Here is a 23,501-nt window from a genome sequence, read left to right on the forward strand (position 1 = left end):
TCCTTGGAACTCTAGGGTTCTTCTAGAGGTTACTAGGGTTTCCTTGAGCTGTGGCCAATTGACCTCCCACCTGATGAGGTCTGCCTAGTTCTGGGGCCAACGTCTGTTGGCAAAGCCAATGTTAAGGCAACATTGCTTGCCAGAATAAACACTTAATCAGCCATTATCAACCAAGATTCTGTGAAACATTAGCGTGCTGGAGCCTGCTAGGACCTCCTGTGGCTGGTTGACCTCCCATCTGATGGTTCCTGTATAGTTCTAGGGCAAATGCCACTTGGAAAAGCCAGTGGAATGACACCAATGATCTTTTAGATTTCTGTTAAGGGTGGCAGTTCTTCCCACTGGCCACCAATTAATCAGTTTTAGAGTTCCCCCAAACCTAAAAATTATTTTAAGGGTTTTTCTGGCGTAAGTAGTAAGGATTGCTAGCATGTGGACAAGAAGATGTTACGGGGACTGGTCCGGCAGCGGAGAGGAGCAGAGAATCTGGTAAGTAAATCTTCTTTTAGGGCTCTTTCACACTTGCTTCGGTCTCTGAAGAGTGTTCTGCGTTCGGCTTGCCCTTCAGAGACAGGTGGTGAAAAGGCATTGAATCACCTCCTTGGATTAGCGTGCAGCATTGCTCGAGTGTCCCCATTAACTTGAACGGGTCAGGTTTGGCGGGCGCAGACAGGGGGTCCAATACCTGTCTTAACCGAAGCTTGTGTACACATTCGGTCACTGCTTCAGCAGCTAAAGGGGGTAGCAGTAGGGGGGGGGGGGGGGGGTAACCGCAGGTTTTACCGCCCGCAACCACTAGGGTGAACGAACCCATATTGTTTCCCTAGCCTAGACCTAAACGAGCAATTAAGAGCTTTGTTGGGAGTAAATGAAGATCAATGTAAAGGCTCAGCCAGTGATGAAGGTCAACAAGGACAGCTTTCGCGTGAGCTGCAAGTTTGCACACAAGCAGGTACACACTTCACTGACTTCCGGATAAAAAGTAACATAAACACAACTCACATTCCCACATCAGAAACACCAGAATCCTACAGAGCTCAAAGAACACAAAGACAGGAAACCTTCGTACAGAGTACTGGTGGGGCCTACTGACAGCAGTCAGAAAATGAAATATTTATCTAATCATTTTTTATTATTATTTTAGAACTGTGTGTTTTTTACGTGTCAAGGAAGGGGGGTGACCGGGACATTGTGGTCTACAGGAAACCCACCCAGACCAGTACCTGCTATTTGAACTCCCAACACCAAACTGGAACACAAATTGGGGATTATTAGAACTCACCGAGATGAGAAAGTAGGAGAGATAGTAACAAAACACAAAGTCCAAAAGACGTCTCAGGAGAACTTTGGAGGCCCCATTCACACCGGAGCGTTTTGTAGCTCGATTTGGGCAGAATGGTGCTTTTTTTTGCACTTTTTTTGCTCAAATGCAATAATTTATTATAAAAATAAAAAATCTAATTCAATAAATGCATAGTAAATAAAATAATCATAAAATATATAAAAATTATCTAACCCCTAACCAAAAATAAATAAACCCTTAAAGTGGTTGTAAAGGCACAAGGTTTTATTACCTTCATGCCTGAAGGTAAAGAATATGTGTGCAGTAGCTATCCCCCCCCCCTCCCCCTATGACCCAACCACCCCTAATACTTACCTGAGCCCCTGCTGTCAATCACAGCCAGTGAGCCATTTAGGAGATGGAGGAGGCAAGGCCGAGCCACGGCTGTGTGTGTGAATGGAGAGGAGCCAGGAGCGCCGGCGTGGCACCCGAGAAGAGGAGGGTCTAGGCTACTTTGTGCAAAACTATTATACAGAGCAGGTAAGCAACTTTTTTTTTTAATTTAAATAATACACACAAGATTTTAATATCACTTTAACCCGAATGCCAAAATCTAAAAAAAATAATTAAATAAAGAAGAAAAATAATTAATAGAATAGATATAGAAACTCCTCAGAAAAAGAAAAATTAATAAGTAATAAAGAAAAACTAATGAAAAAAAAAAAAAGTGAAGAACATAAATGAAATAGATTACTTTTTTATTTTTATTGGCTATTAGAAAAACACCAAAGCTCAAAAAAGCTTTAAAAACACTGTACAAAAATGTGCAAAAACACCCGCGGGTTTTTATTCCAATGGATCAAAAAAACGTAAAAAAAAAAAAAAAAAAAAAACGCTGGTGAGCCAAGTTTTTGAGTGTTTAACGGCGTTTATCAGCGTTTGACGGCAGAGTGTTTTTACAGCTGAAAACCGTTGAAAAACTTCCTCTCAGAACCCACTAGTTTGGGGTATTTTTTAAAGCCAAAAAATGCCCCAGCCAAAAACTGCTGATAACAGCCTATGTGTGCATGGACACATAGGATAACACGATGGGGAGTTTATTGACTAAGGCCTTAAAGTTGATGGCTACCCAGGCTGGAGTTTTCATAAACCATTCCTCAAGGTCAAGCAAAAGCACTGGACCATTGAACAGAGAGGAGAAGCAGAACATGTGGAGTAATATATTCACCCCGTATGTAGCTGGGAGTGTTGGAAAACTATGAAGGTTCTTTAACAAACATCTCATCCCTGGGTCTTCCAAGCCCAGTAATACACTGAGACAGAGGCTTCCTTCCTAAAGACCCAACAACCAAGCACAAGGGTTATATAGTGCAGGGTAGGAACGATTAGAAAGACCAGTAAGAAAGACCTCTCAACAAGCAAATAGTCCAACATAGGAGGGCAAACTCTACAGGTGAAGACTCAGCAGTCCTCCTACACCTTAAGGAAAAGGGACATAATTTCAGGGATAGTGAGGAGCAAATTTAGGACAGCGAAGACAAATGGCTCAAGAAGCGTGAAAGAAGCCATTTAGATCATATCGGAACTATCATTGAACAGGGGTGGAGACTTCCCATCTGTCCGACATTTATTGCCATTTTAACACCTCTGCCCCAGTATTTGTCAATAATTCACACCTGCAGCCATGTAAATAGGATTTACACCTATGCAGGCTTCCTAACACCAAGGGTGGGATTACGTAACTAGAACTAGGTGGTTGTCAGAATGCTACCAGGAGATGGAAAAACACCAATTGGTGTAATGTATGGGCGGCACAGTGGTGTAGTGGTAGCACTCTTGCCTAGCAGTAAGAAGGGTCGCTGGTTCGAATCCCAACCACGACACTACCTGCCTGGAGTTTGCATGTTCTCCCTGTGCCTGTGTGGGTTTCCTCCGGGTACTCCGGTTTCCTCCCACACTCCAAAGACATGCTGGTAGGTTAATTGGTTCCTGTCTAAATTGTCCCTAGTATGTATGAATGTGAGTTAGGGACCTTAGATTGTAAGCTCCTTCAGGGTAGGGACTGATGTGAATGTACAATGTATATGTAAAAAGCGCTGCGTAAATTGACGGCGCTATATAAGTACCTGAAATAAATAAATAATGTTGGGTGACTCTTCCAAGTGGTGTTGGCTCCAGAACCAAGCAGACACCATCAGGTGGGAGGTCTTATTAGCTAAAAGGTCAAGGAACCCCCTAGAAACCTCTGAAAGAACCCTAGAGTTCCACAAAACCCTGGTTGAGAAGGACCTTGAAAGAAAAGGTACATATTCTGGCAAGCAGAGGTGTAATGCTGTTGGCTCTGCCAAGTGGTGGTAGTCCCAGAACTAAGCAAGCACCTTTAGAAGATATGTCAAATGGCAACAGCCCAAGGAACCCCTAGCAACCTATGGGAGACACTCTACAGTTCTACTGAACCTGGCTTGAGACTGGCTGAGATATAATGAGTACTTTTTTCTGGCAAGTAGTTGTGTCAACCCATTGGCTCTGCCAAATGGCACAGGCACATTTAGATGGGAAGTCTACCAGCTATAGGTCAAGACCCTCCCCAATAACCTCTAAAGGAGCCCAAGTGTTCCATAGAGCCCTGGTTGAGAATGGCTGGGTTACAATAAGTATTTATTTTAGCAAGCAATGGTGTGGATTTGTTGGCTCTACCAAATGGCACTGGCCCCAGAAATAGGCAAAAACCTTTAAGAAGTTACCCTTGGGTTCCCTAGAACCTCGGTTGAGTATGGCTGGGTTATAATAATAATATATATAATAATAAGTATTTATTAATAAGTATTTAAGTAGCAGTGGTGTCATGCTGTTGGCTTTGCCAAGTGGTGTTGGCCCTGGAACAAGGTGGGCACCATCACTGGAAGATGGTCATCTATAGATCAAGGAACCCCTAGAAACATATAATTTAACTCTAGGGTTCCACAGAATGTCTAGTACGTATTTATTCTGTCAAGCATTGGGGCTTATGACGGCTTATAATGTAGGACAAGGGTTTGAGGACTTTACATACACGAGCTTAATGTGACCCTGTACTTTGCCAACACTAGGATTGCTCTTCACCATGCTCCACTACCGAGAAGTATGTGCAAAAAAAATAAACACCCCTCTACCTGGGCGCGGCAGGACCGTGAAACCTCAGGCTCCCAACAGCCTGATTAAGTCGTTCAGCTATTTTGGTTATAAATTTATTTTTTTATTCTTAGACCCAGCACTCTCTCTTCCATTAACATTCAGCAGCTTTCATCACCATATAATAACCACGTTCCATTTTACGAGCATTTTTTTAGCTTCCAGCTCCTCATCCTCTCTGCTCTGTTATGGAGATGAAGATTCTGATAATGTAATAAAGAATGCGGTCAGATTACATTCCCTCCGCCTCTCGTGACCTTGTTCCTCGTCATAAACACAGACTGTGAAATGACAAATATTGAGGAGTGATTTATGGGAGGTGCGATTTCTTATCTCAGCACTGCCCAACATAATGCCAGGCCTTCACTTGTGCATGCTTATATACAGTATATACATTGTTTGAGTCAATGTAACAATACAGGTTATGATGAAAGGATCAAAGCAAATAAAATGCCCTCCAAAGGAATCGGTGCCCCCAGGATTCCAAGCCCTACACCAGCCTTCATTATGTGGCAGAACGCGGTCTGGCCTCTGAACCTAGTGACCTCCCTGTCTGGAACGTCAGCCCACCAGTCTGCAGCGGGAGATCCCTGCTGCACTACCGTCATTGGTTGCTAGGATCGCCGACATCCTAGCAACCAGTGATGTCACTTGTGCGCCACGCCTTCTTCAGCAAGTTTCTCCGCCCAGCTCCCGTCCCCTGATGGATAAGTCCTACAGGGACTTATCCCTCAGGTACACGGTTTACTAAAATGGGTCTTTACCACAGGCTTGAGATTCAGGCCTTGGTTGGAAGAACATTTTAGTGGCTGGACCTCCATTAATTCCGTACCCCTGCCCTACATCACAGAAGCCATGATTGCATATACTGCACTGATGAGGGCTAAGGAATAATTTTCATGGATCTGCCCACTGTTCTAAAATCAGGAATAATTCTCTAATTTTTAGGCCATGTGATGGAATGATGCAGGTGACTACCTTCCGTTGGAAGGCTTTTTGATTTTTTCTCTCTTTTGGTCTGTTAAATATACCATCAAAAATGCTTTGTTTTATACATGATGTTCCATAAATACAAAAAAATACTGGTTGACCCTGCCAGAAATCTGATTTCCAGTACTCTCTCTGCCTGGGGGTGTCTGAATGGTGTCTGAATGGTCTTATTGTTCTGAGGACTACCGCTCCTCAGCCATCTGTTTTGAGGACTTTAGGATCCCACCCATCTATTCTTCTTCAGGACTTCAGAACCCAGTCCAGCTATTGTTCTGAAAAAATACAGGACCCCGCTCAACTATACACGGCCATACCCAATCTATTGTTCTGAGAAATACATGACCCTGACCATCTAGTGTTCTGAGGACTACAAGACCCCAAGAAACCTAATGTAACCATTACATCTAAGGACTGGTAACCTAAATAGATGACATTATTGGTTCTAGAATTAAATACAGTACAAAGGACAACTGCACCTTTGGAACAATGGTCCTTCAAACACCCGCCCCGAATGCCGCTGATCCAGGGAAACACCACATTTCTCCGCTGTGCTGCGTCTGTGCTGTACATACTGAGGATACGCCACTCACCCTAGCTTTGCGCCATATAAAATCTTGCAGCAGACCAAACGTGGCCACTGGGCCATGGTTTGGAGGCTGTCGTTTGGAGATCACTTGAGTATAGGAATGAAAGGAGAAGTATGGCCAAAGCTTTTCTTGGCTGCACTTCTATGGATCAGAGGAGTGAAGTTCGATCTGCACTGCTGTGATCATTTAACCAGTCCAGGCTGGGGAAAGGTCCAACTTTACAGTTGGGATCCACCTAGATGCCTGGACAGCCCCAGCCTCTCAGTGAGCCCCTTCCACAGCCCAGCCTCTCAGCGTGCCCCTCCCGCCCCCTCCACAGCCCAGCCTCTCTGTGAGCCCTTCCAGCCCCTCTCACAGCCCAGCCTCTCAGCGAGCCCCTCCCATCCCTTCCAGAGCCCAGCCTCTCAGCGAGCCCCTCCCACCCCCTAAACAGCCAAGCCTCTCAGCGAGCCCCTCCCATAGCCCAGCCTTTCAGCAAGCCCCTCCCGCCCCCTCCACAGCCCAGCCTCTCAGCAAGCCCCTCCCGCCCCCTCCACAGCCCAGCCTCTCAGCAAGCCCCTCCCGCCCCTCCACAGCCCAGCCTCTCAGCAAGCCCCTCTCACCCCCCAGCCTCTCAGCAAGCCCCTCACGTCCACTCCACACCCCAGCCTCTCAGCAAGCCCCTCACGTCCACTCCACACCCCAGCCTCTCAGCAAGCCCCTCACGTCCACTCCACACCCCAGCCTCTCAGCAAGCCCCTCACGTCCACTCCACACCCCAGCCTCTCAGCAAGCCCCTCCCGCCCCCTCCACACCCCAGCCTCTCAGCAAGCCCCTCCCGCCCCCTCCACAGCCCAGCCTCTCAGCAAGCCCCTCCCACCCCCTCCACAGCCCAGCCTCTCAGCAAGCCACTCGCACCCCTTCCACAGCCCAGCCTCTCAGTGAGCCCCTCCCGTCCCCTCCACAGCCCAGCCTCACAGTGAGCCCCTCCCACCCGCTCCACAGCCCAGCCTCTCAGCGAGCCCCTCACGTCCACTCCACAGCCCAGCCTCTCAGCAAGCCATTCGCACACCTTCCACAGCCCAGCCTCTCAGCGAGCCCCTCCTGTTCCCTCCACAGCCCAGCCTCTCAGCGAGCCCCTCTCCCCCCACAGCCCAGCCTCTCAGCAAGCCCCTCCCACCCCTCCACAGCCCAGCCTCTCAGCGAGCCCCTCCCACCCCCTCCACAGCCCAGCCTCTCAGCGAGCCCCTCCCACCCCCTCCACAGCCCAGCCTCTCAGCGAGCCCCTCCCACCCCCTCCACAGCCCAGCCTCTCAGCGAGCCCCTCCCACCCCCTCCACAGCCCAGCCTCTCAGCGAGCCCCTCCCACCCCCTCCACAGCCCAGCCTCTCAGCGAGCCCCTCCCACCCCCTCCACAGCCCAGCCTCTCAGCGAGCCCCTCCCACCCCCTCCACAGCCCAGCCTCTCAGCGAGCCCCTCCCACCCCCTCCACAGCCCAGCCTCTCAGCGAGCCCCTCCCACCCCCTCCACAGCCCAGCCTCTCAGCGAGCCCCTCCCACCCCCTCCACAGCCCAGCCTCTCAGTGAGCCCCTCCCACCCCTCCACAGCCCAGCCTCTCAGCGAGCCCCTCCCACCCCCTCCACAGCCCAGCCTCTCAGCGAGCCCCTCCCACCCCCTCCACAGCCCAGCCTCTCAGCGAGCCCCTCCCACCCTCTCCACATCCCAGCGAGCACCTCCCACCCCCTCCACAGCCCAGCCTCTCAGCGAGCCCCTCCCACCCCCTCCACAGCTCAGCGAGCCCCTCCCATCCCTTACACAGCCCAGCCTCTCATCAAGTCACTCCTGCCCCCTCCACAGCCCAGCCTCTCAGCAAGTCACTCCTGCCCCCTCCACAGCCCAGCCTCTCAGCAAGCCCCTCCCACCCCCTCCATTGCCCAGCCTCTCAGCGAGCCCCTCCTGCCCCTTAGCAAGCCCCTCCTGCCCCTTCCACAGCCCAGCCTCTCAGCAAGCCCCTCCCACCCCCTCCACAGCCCAGCCTCTCAGCGAGCCCCTCCCACCCCCTCCACAGCTCAGCCTCTCAGCGAGCCCCTCCCATCCCTTACACAGCCCAGCCTCTCATCAAGTCACTCCTGCCCCCTCCACAGCCCAGCCTCTCAGCAAGCCCCTCCCGCCCCCTCCATTGCCCAGCCTCTCAGCGAGCCCCTCCTGCCCCTTAGCAAGCCCCTCCCGCCCCTTCCACAGCCCAGCCTCTCAGCAAGATGCTCCCACCTCTCAGCACTTTGCTCCCACCCCTCCACAACCCAGCGCTCCAGTGAGTGCTGGAGGGGAGAGCAGAGAGCCGCTGACTGACAGACTGGCGGACTTGCATTGAGGGAAAGAAAGGGAAGTAACAATCAAGTATAGCAAGAGGGAACAACCTGTACACTGCACCATATTGATCTACCAGACAAATGCCTATCGGCTGATTGGCTCAATGACACGATTGTTTATAAAATTTATATTTATTCAAGCAGTGTAAGCGCCTGAATCTGGCTTGATATCAGCCTCTTGCAATCCACTGTACAACAGAGCTGAGACTAGGAGAGAGGAAGAAGAAAAAGGGGCCAAAAATAGTTGTCCTGCAGGGCTCATGTGCCAACAAAGAGCATGCTGGTAGGAGGAGAGAGCAGGCCAACAGAGAAGCTCATCGGTCTGCTGCTTTTCCTCTCACTTTACAATCACAGGCTGGAGGAGAAGGGACAAAACCTGAAAAAGTAGGTCTCCTATTCTGCTAGAAAGGACTCATCTAAATGATTCAGAGAAGGTTCGGGAGAAAGTGTTGTGGTCAGATGAGCTCTTGGACATTAACTCGACTTGCCGTGTTTGGAGGAAGAAAAATGCTGACTATGACCCTAAGAACACCATCCCTACAGTCACACACGGAGGTGGAAACATGATGATTTGGGGCTTTTTCTCAGCTAAAGGTACAGGCCGACTTTACCGTATTGAGGGACCAATGGACGGGGCCATGTATTGTAAAATCTTGGATGAGAACCTTCTTCCCTCAGTCAGAACACTGAAGATGGGTCATGGATGGGTCTTCCAGCATGACAATGGCCCAAAACATATGGCCAAGGCAACAAATAAGTGGCTCAAGAAGAAGCACATTAAGGTCATGGAGTGGCCTAGCCAGTCTCCAGACCTTAATCCTATAGAAAATTTATGGAGGGAGCTGAAACTTCGAGTTGTCAAGAGACAGACAAGAAACCTTCAGGATTTGGAGAAGATCTGTAAAGAAGAGTGGACCAAAATCCCTCCTGAGATGTGTGCAAACCTGATCACCATCTACAAGAAACGTCTGACCTCTGTGATCACCAACAAGGGTTTCTCCACCAACTACTAAGTCATGTTTTGCTTGGGGATCAAATACTTATTTTACTCACTGAACTGCAACTCCATTTATAACATTTGTATCATGTGTTATTTCTTGATTTTTGGTTGATATTCTGTCTCTATCATATAAAATACACCTATGATAAAAATTATAGACCCTTCATTTCCATGTAAGGGGGCAAATCTACACAATCTGCAGGGGAGACAATCATTAAATTTTCCCCCTCTGTATGTGCATTTTCTTTTTTTAATACATCCCTATATGTGACAGAGCTGTGTAAATCTCAGGATTGAATGGACAGAAATACAAAACCCTCAGCGGGTATACACACAGTATCACACAAAAGTAAGTACACCCCTCAGTCACATCTTTGTAAATCTTTTCTTCTATCTTTTCATGTGACAACACTGAAGTAATGACACTTTGCGCTATCTATCTATCTATCTATATATATATATATATATCTCTATCTATCTATCTATCTATCTATATATATATATATATATATATATATATATATATATATATCTATATCTATATCTATATATACATACATATACACACATATACACACATATACACACACACATACACAAATACACACACACACACGAGTGAGCGAGAAAGGACGGCCTGGTCTTCAGAGGTTTAATTTTTTTGCTGACAGGAGATTTAAGCCTCATGTCTAGTTTATCCTTTACACAAGAATTCCCCAAGCGTGAAAGAGGTGAGAAGAGCCATCAGTTTGGCGCTCATCACCGCGGCACATCTGCCGGGAAGCCGTTTCCGCGTCCGGCACACTCTAGTAAGCACAGCCTGATGCGTCTACTACTCCGAGCCGCTGCGAGTGATGACGCTCCCGCTGGCAGCCGTCCTACACCCGGCCTGGGCCGTTAATTGATTCAGGAGCTGGAAGCTCGGAGGGGACGCTGTGCTAGGAAGGGAGAGGAGCACACGGGACTCTTCCCTATCTGCTGATTGCGCAGGCCTCTGCACTGCAGCTCCCGGGGCGGCTTGTCACCTGTGAGCCACGACTGCTAATAAAATTCTCCTTTTCTAAAACACAGGAATATGGCGGCCACACAGCCCATAATAGCATGAGTGGGAACTACTTGTTTAACCCCTTCATATCCGGAGGATTTACCCCCCCCCCCCTTCTTTAATTACCAGGCCATTTTTTTGCACGTTACTTTAACTGGACAATTGCGCGGTTGTGCGATGCTGTACCCAAATAAAACTTTTTTCCCAAAGACCTTTCTTTTGGGTTTTTTTTTTCAAAATTGTCGGTCTTTTTTTTGTTTATAGCACAAAAAATAAAAACCACAGGAGGTGGTGATCAAAAACTTTTTGATCACCTCTGTGGTTTTTATTTAAAAAAAAAAAAAAAGAAGATGAAAGAAGGAAAGACGGAAAGAAGGAGAAAGAAAGAAAGAAAGAAAGAAAGAAAGAAAGAAAGAAAGAAAGAAAGAAAGAAAGAAAGAAAGAAAGAAAGAAAGAAAGAAAGAAAGAAAGAAAGAAAGAAAGAAAGAAAGAAAGAAAGAAAGAAAGAAAGAAAGAAAGAAAGAAAGAAAGAAAGAAAGAGAAAAGAAAGAAAGAAAGAAAGAGAAAAGAAAGAAAGAAGGAGAAAAGAAAGAAAGAAGGAGAAAGACGGAAAGAAGGAGAAAGACGGAAAGAAGGAGAAAGACGGAAAGAAGGAGAAAGACGGAAAGAAGGAGAAAGAAAGAAAGAAAGAAGAAGGAGAAAGAAAGAAAGAAGGAGAAAGACGGAAAAAAGGAGAAAGACGGAAAAAAGGAGAAAGACGGAAAAAAGGAGAAAGACGGAAAAAAGGAGAAAGACGGAAAGAAGGAGAAAGACGGAAAGAAGGAGAAAGACGGAAAGAAGGAGAAAGACGGAAAGAAGGAGAAAGACGGAAAGAAGGAGAAAGACGGAAAGAAGGAGAAAGACGGAAAGAAGGAGAAAGACAGAAAGAAGGAAGAAGGAGAAAGACGGAAAAAAGGAGAAAGACGGAAAAAAGGAGAAAGACGGAAAAAAGGAGAAAGACGGAAAAAAGGAGAAAGACGGAAAAAAGGAGAAAGACGGAAAAAAGGAGAAAGACGGAAAAAAGGAGAAAGACGGAAAAAAGGAGAAAGACGGAAAAAAGGAGAAAGACGGAAAGAAGGAGAAAGACGGAAAGAAGGAGAAAGACGGAAAGAAGGAGAAAGACGGAAAGAAGGAGAAAGACGGAAAGAAGGAGAAAGACGGAAAGAAGGAGAAAGACGGAGGAAGAAAGAAGGAGAAAGACGGAGGAAGAAAGAAAGAAGGAGAAAGAAGGAGAAAGAAAGAAGGAGAAAGAAGGAGGAAGAAAGGAAAGAAGAAAAGAAGAAAAGAAAGAAAGAAAGAAAGAAAAAAGAGAATTTTGAAAAAATAATTAAGTATATATAATTTTTTACTTTCTGTTATAAAACATCCAATAAAAAAAAAAAATCCATATTTTTTTTCATCAACTTAGGCCAATATGTATTCTGCTACATAGTTTCGGTAAAAAATAAAGTAAAAAAATCCCAATAAACGTATATTCATTGTTTTGCGCAAAAGTTATACCGTCTACAAACTATGGGATATTTTTATGGACATTTTCTTGTCCTTGCTATTAATGGAGGCAATCAGCGACACTAAGTGACAGTTTTGACACTTTTTTTTGGGGACCAGTGACACTAATACAGTGATCAGTGCTAAAAATATGCACAGTCACTGTACTGATGACACTGGCAGGGAAGGGGTTAACATCAGGGGCGATCAAAGGGTTAAAAAAAAAAATTCCTAGGGAGTCCTTGCGATCTGCCTTGCTTACATAGGCAGACCGCCATTCTGCCACTCAGGAACGATCAGCGGGTCCTGGCGGACAGAGAGAGTCTGCTGAACCCGCTAATTGGCTCCCTGCTGTGTCCAATCACAGCGGGAGCGGGCTGGCAGTGCGCATGCGTGCCCCAGAGACAGAAGTGCAAACTCACGCACCTGTGCGTGATTTTGCACAGGGAAGCCGCCGTATATCTACGGTAGATGGTCGGCAAGCAGTTAAAATATATATAGTGATAGTAATATATATTCTCCATTATCTCTTTCTATATACACACACAGAGCTGCGCATAAATGAGTACACCCCTACAGATTTTTCTTTTTCTGACAAATTGGACCTGAACCAGTGACCAGACACGCACCGGACCCCAGGCACAAATCCGCGGCCGTACATGTGAACCCGGCCTTTGACAACAAAATCCTAATTAACAAGAACTCACCTACAGGTGAGTGTAGTTATTCATTAGAAACATTTGTCCAGCAGACAGGTGATTATAAAAGGGGCGTTACTTAAAGAAAACTCCGCCCATTTCATGGTGTCAGCAGTGGCACCACATGGAAGAGAAATGTCACAAGGCCGGAGAAAGAAAATCATTTCATTTCTTTACACAAGAATGGTGAAGGCTACAAGAAGATCAGCAAAGTTTTACTTATCAGTCAGAATTCTGGAGCAAAAAAGTGATACAAAAATGTAACAAAGATGGAGCTGCAACCATCTCACAGAGACCTCCAGGGAAGTTCTCACCTTGACAGGAGCGTCTTCTGATGAGAAGGGTTGAAGAAAATCACCATTCAAGTTCACTGCGGTTCCCTAAAGTAGTAGAAAGCCAAACTGGGGTGATTGTTTCCCATGACACAATACGACGTACACAGAAGAGGAATGGCATGTATGGGTGTCGTCTACGAAGGAAGCCTCTCCTAGAGCCCAATGCACAAAAAAGCCCACCTAGAATTGGCCAGGACCCGTGCTGAAAAAGAAGAAGACTACTGGGACTCTGTACTCTGGAGTGATGAGACCAAGATAAATGGTTTTGGAACTGATGGCTTCAAAACTGTATGGGGTCCCAAAGGTGAGGAGTACCAAGAAAAATGCATGGTGCCTACTGTGAGACATGGTGGTGGCCGTGTCCTTCTGTGGGGCTGCATGAGTGCTGCTGGTGTCGGGGAGCTGCATTTCATTGATGGGATCATGAATTCACAGATGTACTGCTCTATATTGATAGAGAAGATGCTACCATCACTCCGTGCTCCTGGGTCGTCGTGCACTTTTTCCAACATGGCGATGATCCAAAACACACATCTAAGGCCACTGTTGTGTTTCTAAGGAAGAACCGGGTGAATGGGATTCAGTGGCCAAGTCTCCTGATCTGAACTCAATTGGGGAACACCTATGGGAAAATCTGAAGAGACGAGCAGGGGGCAGGAGTACGCTAAAAAGAGTTTGCAGGCGGCAGGCTTCGCTTCATATAGGGTGCAGGGGGCCAGGGTTCTGGAGCGCCCGCTACCTACAGGGGGCCGCGTTCTGGAGCGCCCGCTACCTACAGGGGGCCGCGTTCTGGAGCGCCCGCTACCTACAGGGGGCCGCGTTCTGGAGCGCCCGCTACCTACAGGGGGCCGCGTTCTGGAGCGCCCGCTACCTACAGGGGGCCGCGTTCTGGAATGCGCGCTACGTACAAGGTGCAGGGCTCTAGAGCGCGCGCTACGTACAAGGCGCAGGGCTCTAGAGCGCGCGCTACGTACAAGGCGCAGGGCTCTAGAGCGCGCGCTACGTACAAGGTGCAGGGCTCTAGAGCGCGCGCTACGTACAAGGTGCAGGGCTCTAGAGCGCGCGCTACGTACAAGGTGCAGGGCTCTAGAGCGCGCGCTACGTACAAGGTGCAGGGCTCTAGAGCGTACTATGCACAGCATGCAACCCCCCAAAGCTTCCTAGAATATCTACTCTCTCCTACCTGGCCCGGCTCCAGTATCTCCCTGTGTAGGCCCCTCTTCCTGGCAGTGTAGGCAGATGGCTCTCGGATTCCGTAGATCTGTCTCTGCCATGCCCCACAGCGAGCGTGTGCAGGGATCTGTTAAAGCAAAGAGCCACTGAAAGCAAAATCTTCCCTTTTTAAACAAAGAAGGCTTCTGTGCTTACAAGAGACAGCGGAAGGCGAGCGCCCACCACGTTCCAACTGCATACCTGGGTGCAAGGGCCACATGACCAGGGCTGGCAGGACGGATCCGGCCCATGGACCTCGTGTATGACGTATGTGCCACACAGTACTGCAAACAAAGATCATAATATTGGAAATAAGACAGTGGGGGCAACCCCCCCCTTATTTTTTTTTTACTTTAGCAACGCTTATATCAAATTCTATGTGGATCTACAACAAGCAAAAGAGTTGCCATTACAGCACGTCTCAATCCAATACAAATGAGATTTATTCAGTATAGAGCTACTGAAGGCGGATTGGATTGGCTCTTCGATGAGGAGATACATTGTATTCAAGGTTATTATTACAAATGTGTATTTTTATACAACTTTCAGGTTTTGTAAAATGTATCGTTTCCAGTCATCCCCAGAATTAAAGTGTTTATAAAGAAAAAAAAAAACCACAAATATAAATATATACACATTATATTTCATAAAATTACACCGTACAATGTCATTGTAACAAAAGATCTCATAACAGGAAGTCTGTACCAAGAGATGACAGATAGAAAGAATCCGGACGTAAGATTTCATCACACCCGCAATTTAATGAACAGGAAAAAAAGAAGCTGCAAATCCTACCTGTACAGACAGCTCAGAGGGTATGGTAAAGGTAGGCAATAAAAAAGGAAGGCAGGCAGGTCCTACAATAAGGGAAGGCAGGCAGGTCCTACAATAAGGAAGGGAGGTCATCAACTAGCACTCTGGTTCTACCCTCCATGCCTTGGCTGGCTCCGGTAATCACAGCAATGTGGAGTGTCGCACGTTGCTCTGTCTACACATCCAGCTGATAGAGCTGCATGATTAATCATTAAGAATCGAGATCTCGATTCTTTCCCCCTTGCGATCTTAAATACCTTTTTCCTGACACTTGTTGGTTTCAAGTTAAAATCATTATTTTTGTCTAGAAAATTAACTAGAACCCCCAAACACATAATATATATATATATATATATATATATATATATATATATATATATATATATATATATATATATATACACACATATATATATACATATATATATTTTTTTTTTTTTAATTTATTTATTATAAGCAGAGACCCTAGAGCAGGCATGTTCAAAGTTAGGCCCACGTTCCGGTTTAATGGGGCCCCCACTGGTAATTTGGAGATTATATATAGAGATATCTCTCTTTTGTGGCCCCCCAACGAAGTCCCAAAAGCTGCGCAGGGCTCGGGGATGCGTTAGGGGGCCACAAAAGATATATATCGTATTTATCATTCTGGCAGCCTCGGAGAACACAGGGAGGGGGGCAGGACGAGCGCCGTCAGATTACATACAGGAGAATTTCCTGTTTACTTGGCGGCCTCTGTAATAGGAAGTCCCGTCTCCTGGGCTGGCATTGAACGACTGTTCTGTCCATCGTAGGAGGCGGGACTTTGTATTAAAGAGGCCGTCGAGTAAACAGGAGATTCTCCTGTATGTAATCTGCTGGCGCTCATCCCGCCCCCCTCCCAGTCCCTTCCGAGGCCGCACTCAGTGGCAATGCCCCGAGGCCGTAAATGGGCACTGACCCTTATTTTGCTTCACAGTTCTTTACTTAAAATTTTTTTTTTTCCTTAAAATTCCTTCTTAAAGTGAAGGTGCGTGTTGTAGGTCGACCAATACGGTATATCCAAACAACACGCCCGACCTCATCGTTAGACTCTTCACCACACACAGCCACAAAGGCAGGAGAATTCTCGTATTACTTCATTTGCATTTAATTTAATTTCAAAGAATGCCAGGCAGAACGGTCGGCCCTCACGCATGTTCACTTCATCAAATCTGGCCCTCTTCTAAAAAGTTTGGACACCCTTGCCCTAGGGAATAAAATGGTGGTCGTTGCAATATTTTATGTCACACTTTATTTAGGCATCTGTCTTTTAAATGCAATTTTTTTAGGAAATAAAATACATTTTAATGAATAAAAAATAAACAGTAAAGTTAGCCCAAAATTTTTTGTATAATGTGAAAGATGATGTTACACTGCGAGAATCGTGATCTTTATTCTAAGCAAAAAAAAAAAAAAAAACAAACAAATTGCGATTCTAATTTTTCCCCAGAATTGCTCTACCAGCTGATTACACATCACACCCAACCGGAGCCGAGACAACAATGTAACAGGTGACCTGAGCAGGAGACACGCCACTAATGACACCACGGACCGCCCCAAACTACACCTTACATAAGGAAACAATTACAACACGCCTCGGAGCTAATTATTACTGCTATATATAGCACCATCATATCCTGTAGTGCAGTACAACGGGGTTACAATGAATCCAACAATGTAACAAGGGTGCTGAACAGGAGACACGGTGAACGGCACTAATGACACCGAGGACCTCCCTAAATACACCTTATATAAAAAGGAAACAATCAGCACACACTCCTGAGCTTATCATTAATACTATATACAGTATATAGCACCAACATATCCTGTAGCGCAGTACAATGGGGTTACAAAGAATCCAACAATGTAACAAGGGTGCTGAACAGGAGACACGGCACCAAGGACCGCCCCAATTACATCTTATATAAAAAGGAATGAAAAGTGAAGCACCTCTGAGTTTATCATATATATATATATATATATATATATATATATATATATATATATATATAAGCACCACCATATCATGTAGTGCAGTACAATGAGTTACAAAGAATCCAACAATGTAACAATAATGTAAGTGACACAGAACTAATAACACCATGGACCTCTCCAATTACATCTTATATATAAGGAAACAATCGCTACACACCTTTGAGCTTATCACTACTAATTTATATATCACCATCATACCCTGTAGCGCAGTACAATGGGTTAACAAGAATGTAACAAGTGATAGTAATGACCCCAAGTGCTGCCTCAACTACATTTTTGTTTGTACAGTATGTTATATATACACACAATAAATTATATATATATATATATATATATATATATATATATATATATATATATATATATATATATATATATCAGAGACCCTAAAGCAGGTGTATATATTCCTGAGATGATAGTTATCCTCACAAATAACACAACAATGTAACAAGTGACCAGAGGAGGAGAGACGCAAACCAATGACTCCCGGGGGTCCCAGCTACACCTTCTATTAGGAACCAATCACTGCACTGGCTCTGATCTTATATTGATCGCTTTAATGTATATGGCACCATCCTATACTGTAGCACCGTACACCAAATTACAATGAGCACAACGTAATGAGTGACCCGATCAGAAGACACAACACAAACCCCACCAGGGACCAACTACACCTCATCCTGAGCTTATATTCATCATTACTGCTGCATATAGCACCATCACATCCTGTAGCAACGTACAAAGTGTTACAAAGACTACGATATGTATATTAAAAAAAAATAAAAAATAAAAAACGGTTCAGTCCGGTGTATTTGGTAGTCAGATATCGGCCTCCACTTTACCTATACGTTCCAGTCCCATCAACCACCACAGTACAATGAAGGACACGCCCACTTTAAAAGGGACAGTCCACCCAAAATCTGCTGTTTCAGGGTTTCCTAGATCGCGGAGGAGTTAATCCATGTGACAATCTCTGACATGTCCTCAGGGACTCCAGTAATGAGATCTCCACCACGGCGCTCCCAGGTCCGCACACCCGCCGTGAGCCACGCCATTCTAGGAGAACTTAGAATTGATTTTCCATTATGCAGGAACAGAGGCAGGGAATGTGGAGAGGAGATCCTATGGCTGGAGTCCCTGAATATTCTAAGATGTCCGAGAGTGAATCCCCCCCCCCCGAAATTCTAATACTGATTTGTGGTTGGCTGGACTTTTAAATGAGATATTCTAAAGAGATTAATATTGGGCCCATTCTGGGAGACATGACAGGTTCTCTTTATTGGGCCCCTCCCCCCCTACACCCACCTGTTCCTTCCCGGTGTTCCCCCCACTGATCTGTCTGCAAGCTCTGTGCTCAGATAGCCCCTGTGTAAGCTCTATACACCCTTAATGACCCGCCCCCTACCTCACATGATAGCTTTCTGGCCTGGTGATTGGCCGACAAGGCCCAACCACTGCATCCTGGGAGGTGCATGGAGTGGTGGGGGGAGGGAAGTGAAGGTGTCTGTGGGTGGGAGGGGCCTGATCAAGAGAACCAGTCACTGTGATAGGAATGTGAGAGAGTGCGAGAGGAGAAAGGGAAGGAAGGAAAAGAAAAAAGAAAAGAAAAAGAAGGAAGGAAAGAAAGAAAAAGAAGGAAAGGAAAGAAGGAAAGGAAAGAAGGAAAGGAAAGAAGGAAAGGAAAAAAGGAAAGGAAAAAAGGAAAGGAAAGAAGGAAAGGAAAGAAGGAAAGGAAAGAAGGAAAGGAAAGAAGGAAAGGAAAGAAGGAAAGGAAAGAAGGAAAGGAAAGAAGGAAAGGAAAGAAGGGATGAAAGAATGAAAGGAAAAAAAAGAAAAGAAAGAAGGAAAGGAAAAGGAAAAGAAGGAAAGGAAAAGGAAAAAAAAAGGAAAAGAAGGAAAAGAAGGAAAGGAAAAGGAAAAGAAGGAAAAGAAGGAAAGGAAAAGGAAAATAAAAGAAGGAAAGTAAAAAAAAGGAAAGAAGGAAAGTAAAAAAAGGAAAGAAGGAAAGTAAGGAAAGGAAAGAAGGAAAGTAAAGAAAGGGAAGGAAAGTAAAGAAAGGGAAGGAAAGTAAAGAAAAAAAATGAAAAAAGGAAGTAAAGAAAGGAAAGAAGGGAGTGAAAGAACAAAAGGAAGGAAAGGAAGGAAAAGCAAGGAAGGAAAGGAAGGAAAAGCAAGGAAGGAAAGGAAGGAAAAGCAAGGAAGGAAAGGAAGGAAAAGGAAAAGAGTAAAATAAAAAAGGAAAGGAAGTAAAGAAAGGAAAGCAAAGGAAAGAGAGAAGGAAAGGAAAGAAAAAATGAAAAAAAGGAAAAAGGAGGAAAGAAGGAAGTAAAGAAAGGAAGGAAAAGAAAAGGAAAAGAAGAAGAAGGATAAGAAGAAGGAAAGTAAAGAAAAAGGTAGGAAAGAAGGAAGTAAGGAAAAAAAAGGGAAGTAAAGAAGGAAAGTAAAGAAAGGAAAGAATGGAAAGGAAGGAAAGAAGGAAAAAAGGAAAAAAGGAAAAAAGGAAAAAAGGAAAAAAGGAAAAAAGGAAAAAAAGAGAAGAGATGAAAGAAGAGAAGGAAGGAAAAGCAAGGAAGGAATGAAAAGCAATGAAGGAAGGAAAAGCAGGAAAGGAAAGGAAGGAAACGAAGGAAAGAAAAGAAGGAAATGAAGGAAAGAAAGAAAGGAAAGGAAAAGAAAGGAAGGAAAGAAGTAAAACAGAAGGAAGGAAAGAAGGAAAGAAAAGAAGGAAAGGAAGGAAAGTAAAAAAAGGAAAGGAAGGAAGGAAAGAAGGTTCAATAAAGAAAGGAAAGGAAAGCAAAAACGAAAAAAAAGAAGAAGGAGGAAAGAAGTAAAGAAAAGGAAGGAAGAGAAGAAAGAAGAAGGAAAAGAAGAAGAAGGAAAAGAAGAAGAAGGAAAAGAAGAAGAAGGAAAAGAAGAAGAAGGAAAAGAAGAAGAAGGAAAAGAAGAAGAAGGAAAAGAAAGGAAGGAAGGAAAAAAAAAGGGAAGTAAAGAAGGAAAGTAAAGAAAAGAAAGAAGGAAAGAAGGAAGGAAAAAAAGAAATAAAGAAAGAAAGAAAAGGAAGGAAAGAAGAAAAGGAAGGAAGGAAAGAAAGGAAATAAAGAATGAAAAGAAAGGAAATGAAGAAACAAGGAAAGGAAGGAAGAAATGAAAGGGATGAAGAAAGAGGAAGGAAGAAAAGAAAAGGACAGACAAAATTAAAGAGGAGGGGGAGGAAAAGAGGGAAGGAATAAATAAATGGAAGGAAGAAGAGAGACAATGAATGAGGGAAGGACAGGAAGAAGCATGGATGGATGGATGGTTGGATGGAGAGTGAAGTATAGAAGGAAGGGAAGGAGGGTCGGGTGGTGTGTAGATGGGGGGATATAATTGGTAGGTATATGGGGGGGGGGGGGGGGGGGGCGGTGGGTGTGATCCGGGAGATCCTCCATTGTGCGGTGGTCGGTGGGGGGGGGATGGGGTGTGATCAGACATTTGCCCCCCTCCCCCCGGCCTTCTATGGTGGGACCCCCGTATGGTCCATTGTCCTCCCCTCACCTCCGGATGTATCCTCTCCTCTCTCCTCCATACAATGTATCAATCACTGTCCGCGCGCTCCCTTCCATCCATCCTTCCCCGTGCACGCGCCTCCCTTCCACTCTGCGCGCTCCCGGGCCATTACATTGTTTTACTTCTAGCGCGTGCACGGCTATGGCCCCCCAATAATCCTCGTCCACACCCCGCCCCCCCCCCGATCTCCTCACCTGCAGCCCCCGGACCCCTCCTCCTCCTCATCCCCGCTCTTCTCCGGGTAATCTCAGTTCTGTCATTTCACCCCTCTGACGTCACACCCCCACACTGACTACGTCCTACCAGCGATCCGATCCTCCGACACGCCCCTCTCCCTCCCCATTGGACGAGATTTGTGCCAGTCCGCGATCAACCTCCGGGTCCTAGGAGGAGAAGAGTTCTCTGGAGGCGACCAATCACTGCACGACCCCACCTACCGGGGGGAGGGGCTGGGCTCAGGCGCTTACCATTCACTGCATTAGTCTATCTGTTGTGTCATAAAAAAGTTATTATTAATATTTCTTATCGGCTTTATTTTATTTGTGTCATTATTGTATCATTTTATCATGATGATGATTATTATTATTATTATTATTATTAATGTTATTATTTTCATTATCATTATTATTACTAATATTGCTTTTAACATTAATATTATCTTTTTTATTATTATTTGCACCATTATTATTATCACTTTTTTATTATTATTATTATTATTATTATTATTTATTCCAGTGTTATAACTTTTATTATTATAATTTTTATTATTATTTTTATTATTATTTTGATCATCGTTATAAATAATATTAATTTCACTATTTGTTGTTTTATTATTTTTTATTATTGGTTTATTTTATTTGTGTCATTATTATTATTATCATTATTATCATGTTATCATTATTATTATTATTTTTTACTTTCACCATAATTATTATCACTACTAATTTATATATCACCATCATATCCTGTAGCGTAGTACAATGGGGTTAACAAGAATGTAACAAGTGATAGTAATGACCCGAGTGCCTTCCCTAAACTACATTTTTGAGGTGGGGTGGGGTGGGGTGCTGTGGTTGTGGAGGTGGCGTGGGGTGGGGTGCTGAGGTGGGGTAGAGGTGGAGGTGAGATGGGGTGGAGGTGGGATGGGGTGGGGTGGGGTGGATGTGAGGTGGGATGGGGTGGGGTGGGGTGGATGTGAGGTGGAGGTGGAGGTGGGATGGGGTGGGTGGGGTGGAAGTGGGGTAGAGATGGAGGTGAGGTGGGGGGAGGTGGAGTGGGGTGGGGTTAATATGAGGTGGGGGAAGGTGGGGTGAGGTGGAGGTGGGATGGGGTGAGGTGGGGTGGAGGTGAGGTGAGGGGAGGTGGAAGTGGGATGGGGTGGGGTGGAGGTGGGACAGGTGGGGTGGGGTGGAGGTGGGATGGGGTGTGGTGGAGATGGGATGGGGTGGGGTGTGGTGGGGTGGAGGTGAGGTTGGGGGAGGTTGGGTGGTTGGAGGTGGAAGTGGGTTGGGGTGGGTGGGGTATAGGTGGGGTGGGGTGGAGGTGAGATGGGGTGGAAGTGGGTTGGGGTGGGTGGGGTATAGGTGGGGTGGGGTGGAGGTGAGATGGGGTGGAGGTGAGGTGGGATGGGGTGGGGTGAGGTGAGTGAAGGTGGAAGTGGGATGGGGTGGGGTAAGGTGGGATGGGGTGGTGGTGAAGTGGAGGTGGGGTGGGGTGGAGGTGGAGGTGGGGTAAGGTGGGGTGGGATGAGGTGGGGTAGAGGTGGAGGTGAGGTGGGGGGGAGGTGGGGAGAGGTGAAGGTGGGGTGGGATGAGGTGGGGTAGAGCTGGAGGTGGGATGGGGTGGTTGGAGGTGGGATGGGGTGGGGTTAATGTGAGGTGGGGGGAGGTGGGGTGAGGTAGAGGTGGGGTGGGGTGGGTGGAAGTGGGGTGGAGGTGGGGTTAATGTGAGGTGGGATGGGGTGAGGTGGGGTGGAGGTGGGATGGGGTGGAGGTGGGGTAAGGTGGGGTGAGGTGGGGTGGGGTAAGGTGGGGTGGAGGTGGAGGTGGTGGTGGGGTGAGGTGGGATGGGGTGGAGATGGGGTGGAGGTGGGGTAAGGTGGGGTGAGGTGGGATGGGGTGGTGGTGGGGTGAGGTGGGGTGGGTAAGGTGGGGTGGAGGTGGAGGTGGTGGTGGGGTGAGGTGGAGGTGGGATGGGGTGGGATGGGGTGGAGGTGGGGTAAGGTGGGGTGAGGTGGGATGGGGTGGAGGTGGGGTAAGGTGGGGTGAGGTGGGATGGGGTGGAGGTGGGGTAAGGTGGGGTGAGGTGGGATGGGGTGGTGGTGGGGTGAGGTGGGGTGGGGTAAGGTGGGGTGGAGGTGGAGGTGGTGGTGGGGTGAGGTGGAGGTGGGGTGGGGTGGGTGGGGTGGGGTGGAGGTGGAGGTGGGATGGGGTGGGATGGGGTGGGGTGGAGGTGGGATGGGGTGGGATGGGGTGGGGTGGGGGTGGGGTGGAGGTGGGATGGGGTGGAGGTGGGTTGAGGTACTGCCCCGGGGAAGTTATCAATGAAAACATTACATGCAGTCTCTCATATATAAAATATTATGTAAAAGTCAGTTCTCAATGATGATCACACTGTCTGTCGCTCCTGAACACAAGCCCGAGGTGTATGTAGTATTATTTTTTCCTTTAGGATGAAGTATGGAGGGGCTGAACCTCTGCCAGTTCTTTTTTTGCTATCTCTCCTTGGGGAGATTTTGCTTCACTTCCTATCCCACAGACACAACCGGAAGTACAAGGAGATCTCCGCAAAGTAAAAGAAATCCCTTCCAGAATAGATGTCCCCATTGGAAGATTTGCCCTCAGCTCTTGTTCCAGGGAAGGATGAAGTCCAGGAAAAGGTCTTGGCTCTACAAAACATGCACATTAACCCCTTCAATACCGGGCACTTTCTCCC

The 23,501-nt window shown here is 46.4% G+C and overlaps 1 protein-coding gene across 2 annotated transcripts in view; it reads right to left on the reverse strand.

The window, feature by feature from the left end:
• Positions 1–21,091, reverse strand: part of ZDHHC9 (zDHHC palmitoyltransferase 9) — an 88,150-nt gene extending 67,059 nt beyond the window's left edge. The window contains exon 1 of one of the 2 annotated variants that reach the window (XM_073598103.1): positions 20,762–21,091. The gene's annotated coding sequence lies outside the window, so the exon portion shown is untranslated. Of the gene's footprint in view, positions 1–20,555; positions 20,702–20,761 lie in introns of those variants that run through there. The other variant, XM_073598104.1, reaches the window with a different exon arrangement.
• Positions 21,092–23,501: the final 2,410 nt, after the last annotated feature.

The sequence above is a fragment of the Aquarana catesbeiana genome, linkage group LG09 (genome assembly GCF_042186555.1).
Source record: "Aquarana catesbeiana isolate 2022-GZ linkage group LG09, ASM4218655v1, whole genome shotgun sequence".
Lineage (NCBI taxonomy): Eukaryota > Metazoa > Chordata > Amphibia > Anura > Ranidae > Aquarana > Aquarana catesbeiana.